Source organism: Octodon degus, unplaced genomic scaffold (assembly GCF_000260255.1).
Source record: "Octodon degus isolate 3935 unplaced genomic scaffold, OctDeg1.0 scaffold00043, whole genome shotgun sequence".
Classification (NCBI taxonomy): Eukaryota; Metazoa; Chordata; class Mammalia; order Rodentia; family Octodontidae; genus Octodon; species Octodon degus.
Window position 1 is genome coordinate 4,290,341 of NW_004524619.1, and position 9,248 is coordinate 4,299,588.

General features: G+C 40.2%; 1 non-coding gene across 1 annotated transcript; it reads left to right on the forward strand.

Annotated features, from left to right (window-relative positions):
• Window positions 1-3,670: 3,670 nt before the first annotated feature.
• Window positions 3,671-3,770, forward strand: LOC111816894. Its single transcript, XR_002821214.1, has one exon. It is a non-coding gene; the product is annotated as a small nucleolar RNA U13 (small nucleolar RNA).
• The last annotated feature ends 5,478 nt before the right edge of the window (window positions 3,771-9,248 follow it).

Below are 9,248 nucleotides of genomic sequence, written 5' to 3' on the forward strand. Positions count from 1 at the left end.
TCAGCTGACCAAGACAGTGTTAGAAATGCATCATTATGGTGCTAATTAATCACAGAAATAATCTAGTAATGGACTACATAGGATGTTGATAATGAAGCCATTTGTTTATTTCTGGAATTAAAAACTTTGAACAACCACTGATGAAATCATTTTTGCTTTACTTTGAAGAACATAGACTCATTTCAGTTATACAACTCCAGTAGATCTTACATACAGCAAGAAATATTCCACTGAAATGTGCTGCAATGTGAGAAAATGTAAATGGCTTTTGTGGTTTCTATCCATGTGAAATAAAATTTAGTTCTGAAAAAAAAAATACAAATGGGCCAAGCCACAAAGCTCAGGAGTAAAGAGTCAAAAGTTTAAACAAATGTTTGCCCTTCCACGAAAACAAGACATGTCTTTCTTGAATTTGACTCTTTACAGTGGTCTCATCTTACTTCCCTGGGGGCTAGGGAAGCAAGTAGGAGGTGATTTGTCCTTGTTTTGGGACAAAGTTCCCTACTCCCTGCGCATCAACCCTGAAGAAGACATGGTCTTTGGGACATTTACAAAGCACGGTTCTGCTTTGTAAGTGATATTGTTGTAGGCAGCTGAATTAGATAAAATATTATAGGCAGTCAGACAAGGCCAGGCCCTCAAGGAGACAATATGGAAGAAAAGGTAACTTTGAAACTTGGAAGAGACAGACACTCCCTATAGGCCAGACATTAAGACAAAAGAGGAAACATAGCTACATACTTCTCTAGGGATGAGCATCAGGGATTGATTTTGTTTCGGGGGGGGGGGAGAGGGGATAGGGCAAGATAGAACCGGGGATTGAACTCAGGCCCTTGCACTTGTCAGGCAAGCACTTATTCTACTGAGCTTATCTCCCCAGCCCAGGGATTGATATTCTAAATAGGCATTTAGAATACCTATTGATTGATATTGATATTCACCTTGAAAGAGCCCAAATGAGCCACTAACCTAATCCCCAACAGAAAGGGACCCTGTTCCAGTATTCATGCCCACTTGCTATGACTCATTTCCTCATGCAGTACTGGATTTATTCAATTTTACCTGAGCAATGGTGTTTGTAATCTCATTGGTTGACCATAGTTTTGTCCCACCTCATGCCCACCTAAGCAAGTTCCCATGTTCTCTACCACCTTAGACCCGCCTCACCACATGGTTTTACACTATAAAAGTCCCTGGAAAGAGCCAACTTCCTGGGGGATCACCCGCTCTCTCAGACAGGAGCTTTCTTTCTCCCCAATAAATATATTTTGCTCATAAGCTCCATTTGTTCCTAAAATTCATTCTTCAGTTTTAGAGAACACGAACTCATCCCAGGTAATTTTCAGGCCGGGAGATAATTTTTCCCCCTGTATCATCTGGAGGTCATCCAACCGGATATCATTTTTACCCTATGTCATTATCAACCACACACAGTACTGCAAATGCCCACCTATAGGGCTCAACTGAAACACACAAGCTTAAAACTGACGGTGGGATGCATTAGAGACTTAAAGTCCTCATTGATAGGTTACAGCATGAGTACAGACTGCTAAATTATCATGGCCTTAATCCAACATGGCTGAATTCCCCAAACAACAGTTTAATCTCCCCATTGGCCATTTCCTCCTCCTTCCCCATGCCAGTCCTTCCCTTTCCCACCCATGCCAGGGAGCCTCCAATCAGCTCCTTGTGCATCCCCCTAAACCTGCCCCTCAAGCTCTGCCCCCAGCAAAAGTCCCTAAAGTCTCAGGCTCCCTGTCTCAGGTCAGAGGATCCGCCCATCTCCCTGCCCTCTGTCCTCTCCGTGTGTTTAGAGTTAATAAAGGCTTCCCCTCCCCATTTCTGCTTCTCTGCTGCACCACTGCCGCCGCCATTGCTGCTGTCTCTAAAACCTATCACCAATCTGCTCTAAAGTGTCTGCTCTGCCACATTTTTGTTGCTTTCTATCTTTTCTTAACTCTGTTATTAAAGTCCTTGTGCATGCTACTTGCTCTCTACAAGCGCTAATTCATTTCTCAAGTACAGAGGGCATGCATTCTATGGGTCAGGACACCCCTGTACCTCTCTCTAGTTCTTCCTTACCCACAGAACCCTAATTTTGTTCAGGCTGGTGAGAACAGGGAAATGTACAAAGTCTGTTGTGAGGCCAGTCAGTAGTGGCACACACCTGTAATCTCAGCACTCAGGTGGCTGAGGCAGGGGGATGGCTGTGGGTTCGAGGCCAGTCTAGGCTATGTTGGGAGGTTCAAGGCCACCCTGAACTATAGGCAAGACCCTGTCTAAAAAAATCCTGCTGTGAGGATTTTTAGGAAATCTTTCACCCTCCTGAGCAAAAGAAACAGGCATAATTGATACTGTTGTTCCCCATTTCTACTTTGGTTTTGTTTTGTGCTATGTTGAATATAGATGTAATGGCTGTAGCTCCCACAGTGGCCTTGTAACCATTAGGGAAAGTCCAAAAGAATTGCATGTCCACTGATCCTAATTGATTCTGATATTGGTGAACTGGTGGACCAGAGCAGTGATTGCCTCCATCCAAACTTTGTGTTATATAAGGATAATAAGCCCCTCTTTTTTTTTTGGTTTAAGCCACTTAGGTAGGTTTTCCACTACTTGAAGTTTGCCAGGCAAAACAGTATGAATGGTAGGAGCACAACCTCCATCTCACTGTGTTACTTTCTTCCTCCCAAATCCTAGACAAGTACCTCTGCTTGGCAAAACCTGCATCTTTATGAAACATAAACTAGAAATGGATGTCCAGGAAATAAGAAAATACTATTGGCTTTCTAAAAATTACCTTCCTTACTACAGGGGATTGGATTAGCGTGCAGTGCATTGACCTGCAATATCGGCATAATATGCATGATGAGTAGTGTACTGTGGCAGTATCTGCAAGCTCACTGTATTCATTAAAGTAACTATACCAATTAAAGGACACATACATGGGCTGGTGAGATAGCTGGGAGGTCTAAGCGCCTGCCTGGCAAGTGCAAGGACCTGGGTTCGATGCCCAGGACCACAGGACATGCTGGCCCTGCACCATGCTGGCCACCAAAACCAGGCATGGTGCTGCATGCCTGTAATCCCAGAGCTGGGGAGGCTGCGGCAGGAGGATCACTATGAGTCTGTGAGCATAGCAAGAACTGTACTAAATAAACAAATAATAAAAAAGACAAATACAGTCAATTAAAAAAGACCAAACAATATGTTGTCTACAAGAAACTGACTTTACATATAAAGACATATAAATTAACAGTACAACGGTGGAAAAAGATAATCCATGCTAGCATGAATCAGAAGAAAATAGGTATACTTACATTAATTTCAGATAGGACACATCTCAGAACAAATTGTTAAGGATAAAAAGGGAATATCACATGAGAACACATGCTCTATGCTCCAAGAAGACAAAACAATCCTTAATGTACATGCATCCAAAACCATCAAACCAAATGAGGCAAAAACTGGTAGAAACAAAAGGAAAAAGAAACTAAACCTCTATTACAGTTGGAGGTTATAAAGAATAGATTCAATTGGCTGAAAATAGTAAGGAAAGAGTTGCACTCAAAACCACTAATCAATCAACTAGATATAATACATATCTATAGATTACTTTATCCAACATCCAAATACACATTTCTCCTAAACTCACAGAAAATATATAATTACGATCCTTCGGTTCTTGAGCGTGATGATTGGGCGCATGCCTTATGCATGAGATGTGCCTCCCTCAGACCTTGTTACGATGTGGGCACATTACCCATCTGATGTGAAAAAGAAAAAAAAAAAGAAAAGAAAGAAAATAAAATAGATAATTAAAAATTTAGACTTCTTTTCTCTCTCATTGCTTCTGCTGTCTTCTGCTACCATGAACTGCTGCCCTTTGCCACCCTGCTTTGGAGCCAGCTGAGTATGAACTGAAACCTATACAAAGTGTGAACTAAATAAACCTTTACTTCCTTTAAAAAAGGGGGAGGGGGAGAAATTTAAAACACAATACCATTTATATTAGCACCCCCAATGAAAAAGTTAGATACAAAGATAACAATGCATATGCAAGATTTGTATAAGAAAAACTATAAAAATCAAAAATATATCAAGAAAAAGCTAAATAAAATGAAGAGCTAGTCAATGTTCATGGATAGGAAGAGGCAAAATGATCAAAATAGGGCCAGGGAGACAGCTCAGTGGAATAAGTGCTTACCTGGCAAGTGCAAAATCCTGAGTTCAATCCTTGGTATCACCAAAAAAAAAAAAAAAAAAGATCAAAATGTCAGTTTGTCCCGACTTGATTATATATTTAATGCAATCACAAAACAAACTCCAGCAAGCTATTTTTTTGGATATAGATATAATGATTCCAAAGTGTATAGAATAAGGACCCAGAATGGCTAATACAATATTGAAGCAGAAGAAAGCCAGAACACTGACATTACTTAACCTCATGACTTATTATTAAGCTACAGTAATCAAGTTAGTGTGGTACTGATAAAAGAACAGACAAATAGGTCAACAGAACATAATAGTCTAGGTATAGATCCACATGGATATAGTGAATCTTTTTTAAAAAGAGACTAAAAAATAGTACAAAAAAATTAGAAACTATACAGAATCTCACTAAGCAAAATGACAGGAATTCAACAATGGTTGTGATACCACACATTGTTATCTGCAAATTAGTCATTCAGACTATCAGACGTAAGCATGACAAATTGGTCAAAATTATAAAATATTAAAAAGGAAAGAAAAAAATTAAGCATCCACTGCTCCTTTCAATAGACCAGCAGAAATCAGCAGTACAATTTTCCAAGCTATCCCTGTTTATATACATATATATTTTTCCCCTTCCTTTTTTCACTATGCTGGATCTTTGATAAAGGAAGAAAGAAAATGCAAGAAGAAAATAATAGTCTTTCAACTGATGGAGCTGAAACAACTAGAATACTGAGACAAGGGGGCATCCACGGGGTAGGTGACCTACAACACAAACCTCACACCCTCCACAAGAATTAATTCAAACTGGGTCATAGACTTCAGGTAAACTCACAGGACAAAACCTATGACTTCTTAGATTCACACTAAGAATATTTCCAGGAAAGAAAGAATTGACAAACTAGAATTCATTTAAATTGTGTGTGTGTGTGTGTGTGTGTGTGTGTGTGTGTGTGTGTGTTCTGTAAAAGAAGCTATTAAGGAATTAGCAGACAATCCACAGATGGAGAGAAAATATTTGTGAAAGGTTTATCTGACAAGGGATTTTGTCAAAAATATACAGGAGGTCTTTAAATTCAATAATTAAAAAGATTAATATGACCGATTTTTAAAATGAGACAGAAATATTGACAGTTACCACATCAAAGATATACAGATGGAAAGTAAGCCCATGAAAAGATACTCCACATCACATATTATCAGGGAAATGAAAATGTTTTACACTGAGAGAACATTATATACATAGCAGAATTACTAAAACTGAGAATATAAACAAATGCTAGTAAGGACATGCGGGCTGGGATGACAGTTTGGCAGTCTAAGTACCTGCCTGGCAAGCGCAATGACCCATGTTCAATCCTCCATACCTCATGCTGTGCTGGCTCCATAACCAGCCATGGTGATGCATATCTGTAATCCCAGCACTGGGGAGGCTGAGACAAGAGGATCACTACAAGCTCAAACTGCTAGTGAAACCCTGTATCAAATAAATTTTTAAAAAAATGGAACAATGAAAATGTTCATTCACTGTTGATGACATGTAAAATGGTAGAGCCACTGGGAAAGACAGTTTGGCAATTTCTTCCTTTTTTTTTTTTTTTTTTCCAGTATCCAGGATTGAACTCAGGACCCTGTGCTTGCCAAGCAGGCATTTATTCTATTGAGCTATCTCCCTGGCCCTGACAATTTCTTACAAAAGCAAACATACTCTTATCAAAAGATCTAACAATTGTATTCCTTTTTTTGTTTGTTTGTTTGTTTTTTACAAAGAATGGAAAACATGTCTTACAAAAGTCTATGCAAGAATGTTTACAGTTGTGTTGTTCATAATTGCCAAAATTTAGAATTAACCAAGGGGTCCTACAGAAGAGGAATAGATAAATAAACTACGATACACACAGTCAATGGAATAATACTTGTGGCTCAATGAGTTATCAAGCCCACAAGGACACAGAGAAACATTAGGTGAATATTACTAAAAGAACAAAAAGCAGGGCCGGCCAGATAAGTCAGCGGATTAAAGCGCCTGCTTAGGCAAGCACAGGGATCGGGGTTTGATCCCAGGCATGCCACGCCGGCACTACCCTAGTGCACACTGAGACAGTGATTGAGACTGGGCGTGGTGGCGTGTCTGTAATAGCAGCACTTGGGAGATTGAAAGAAGAGGATCACTACTAGTTGGATCTGTGTAGTGAGATCCTGTAGACTTTGTACTAAATACATAACAAAAAAAAGAACTAAAAAGCATTCAGAAAAACCTATCTACTGCATAGGTTTGACTATAAAATATCGCCCCCCAAAAAGCAACTTTACAGAGATAGAAAATCAGATACATGTCATGATACATTTGTCAAATCTCATAGAATATATATATTACCAATAGTGAAGATTAAGATGTAACTATGAATGTTCATTGCTAATAATAAGTTAATGTAAGTTATTGATTGAAACACGTACCACTCTGTTGAGGAGGAAAACAGTGGAAGAGGCCAGTGGAAGCAGAGTAGCATGTGGAAAAGTTCTATGTGTTCCACTTAATTTTTCTGTGGACCTAAAACTACTCTCAGAGTAAAACTTTGACCTCAAACAGGGATGCAACTTTCATTTGCGACCTGGAAACCACAAATGGAAACTCACAGTATCACTCCCACTTTATAAAATACAAGAGGGAGGGATACATGGAAGCTGGCTCAGTGGCAACTTTTCACCAATAATTCTACAGAGGGAAAGAAGAAATCTTTGGTCTACAGATAGCTGTCAGCCACCAACTGAACTTGATCTAATCACTGTGGATGGTTTCAGCCATAACTGGGTGCATTCAGCATTCTTAATAGATAAGTGAATGGATGAATGAATCTTTTCATTTCAACTTAATTACTATAAATGGACATTAAAATCCCTTCTATATTAATGTCTGATGGTTGATTGATGGAGTCAACTTGAGTAAGAGAAGCTCAACTACATTGCCTCAGCGATTTTATACCCTAGGGTGTAAAATCCCCCATAGGTAGAAGACCCACCATAGGGCAGCTTGGTGCCTAGATGATATGAAGGGGAATGAAAATGGATAAATCCACTTCTCTTTGTCTGGAGGAGCTCCAGTCACCTTGGATGTCAACTCCTGACTCCCAGCAGATTCTTCAGCTTCCATTGTAGATTCTTTAGCTTGTTGGCTCAGGCCCTCACTCAGCCTTCCAGGGTGGACTCTTCAGGTGTCCATCCTGAAGAACAGTCACACGGGATACTGAGTGAGCTCAAGCCCTTCAAAGGAACCCTTTGGATCTCAAGTGTGCAGACCCTCTGCACCCTTCCACAACCAATTCTGTGTGGCCACTGTAAGCCAATCTTGTGAGTCCTTTTTCTTTCTTTAGTACATGATCTCGCTACACAGCTCAGACTCATGGTGATCCCCCTGTCTCAGCCTCCCAAGTGCTGGAATTATAGGTATGCATCACCATGCCTGGTTTGATGATCAGCACTGTGTACCCAGAGTTCCGGGGCAGGCACGGCATGTGGTACCAGGGATCGAACCCAGGTCCTGGTGCTTGCCAGGCAGGTGCTTAGAACTGCCAATCTATCTCCCCAACCGCAATCTTGTAAATTCTTATATATTCATATATCTTGCATTATGTGTTTCTCTAAGAAACACGGATTGATTATCTATAAAAAAGATTGTTCAAAAGAATTATTTTAATTCTTGACTTTTAAAGCAAGGAAAATGCTTATAGCAACCTTGAAAACCTTTTTAAATCCAGCTTATGCCATTGCTAAATAATGGTACACAAAAGATTCTGGTGGTCAGTCCCTGGATAGCCTTGGCCAACCCATCTTCGCCTCCTCACCACTCTCTACCCACTTCTTCTTGCCTATAGTTCTCAAAATAAATAACTTAGAATGAGCTGGAAATACAATACCCTGAGATGGGAAGGAACTAACTGACAGCCCAGACTTTATTCCTCTTTCCTTCTAGAATCAGATGGCCTTCAGAGCTTTCTCCATACAGTAGTGTCTGAGCAGCACAGCCTGTCTTCCAGGGAGGGGGATCCCTCATCTGCAGTACAAACAGGGCACGTGGAATCAAGGTTCCATTCACTACAGGCAGCTTTTTTTTTTTTTTTTAATGTATTTAGTAGAGGGTCTACAGGGTCTCACTACACAGATCAGACTCGTCGTGATCCTCCTGCTTTCAGCCTCCCAAACGCTGGGATTGCAGGCATGCACCACCATGCCCAGTCTCAATCACTGGCTCAGCATGCCCCAGGGGCAGGGCTAGCACAGCACATGGGGGATCGAACCCAGGGGTCCCTATGTCTGCCTAAGCAGGTGCTTTAATCTGCTGAGCTATCTCACTGGCCCTTATCCAGGCAGCTTTTGTGACCCTTGGGGGACTGACTCACCATGGACCCTAGATCTCTTTTTCCCAGTGTTGCCTATCTGTAAGTAATATATTTCTTTTCTATATTTTACCATATATGAACATGCTCTGCTTCACCAGAGTCAGGCAATTGGAAAAAACGCAGCCCCAAACACAGTGAGGCAAGGTGTTTGGATTCCTATTCCTGGTGGTTAGCATAGTGATCATCTCCGGTATCTCCACACAGTGGGAATCTTTCCTTGGGATTAGTAAATCTGCTTCATCAATTCTTTCTTTTTTTCCCATAATTTGATTGAGAAATACATAGCAATGAGACAGTTTCAAATCAAATTGGTAGGACAGTTCCAATAATTAACACATTGCATACTGTCTTCCTAGGGATTATTTGTTGTACAATAGGCAGACATGATATCCTATTTACAAACACTATTAGAACAAATCCCTCTATTCATTGAATTAAGAGAATGTAGCTATATATCTATCCTAAACATTTTGAATACACAGATACAAAATGGTCATTCATCTGTATCCCCTTTTTCGTTTAGTTCCAACATTTAAATTTTGTAGGTGTGTGAACTCAGCAAAATATTCCAAAATAGTCCAGTAGTCCATAATAGTATTGGGTTGTTGAGTGGCAATGTCAGAAATTGTTGACCTGAGT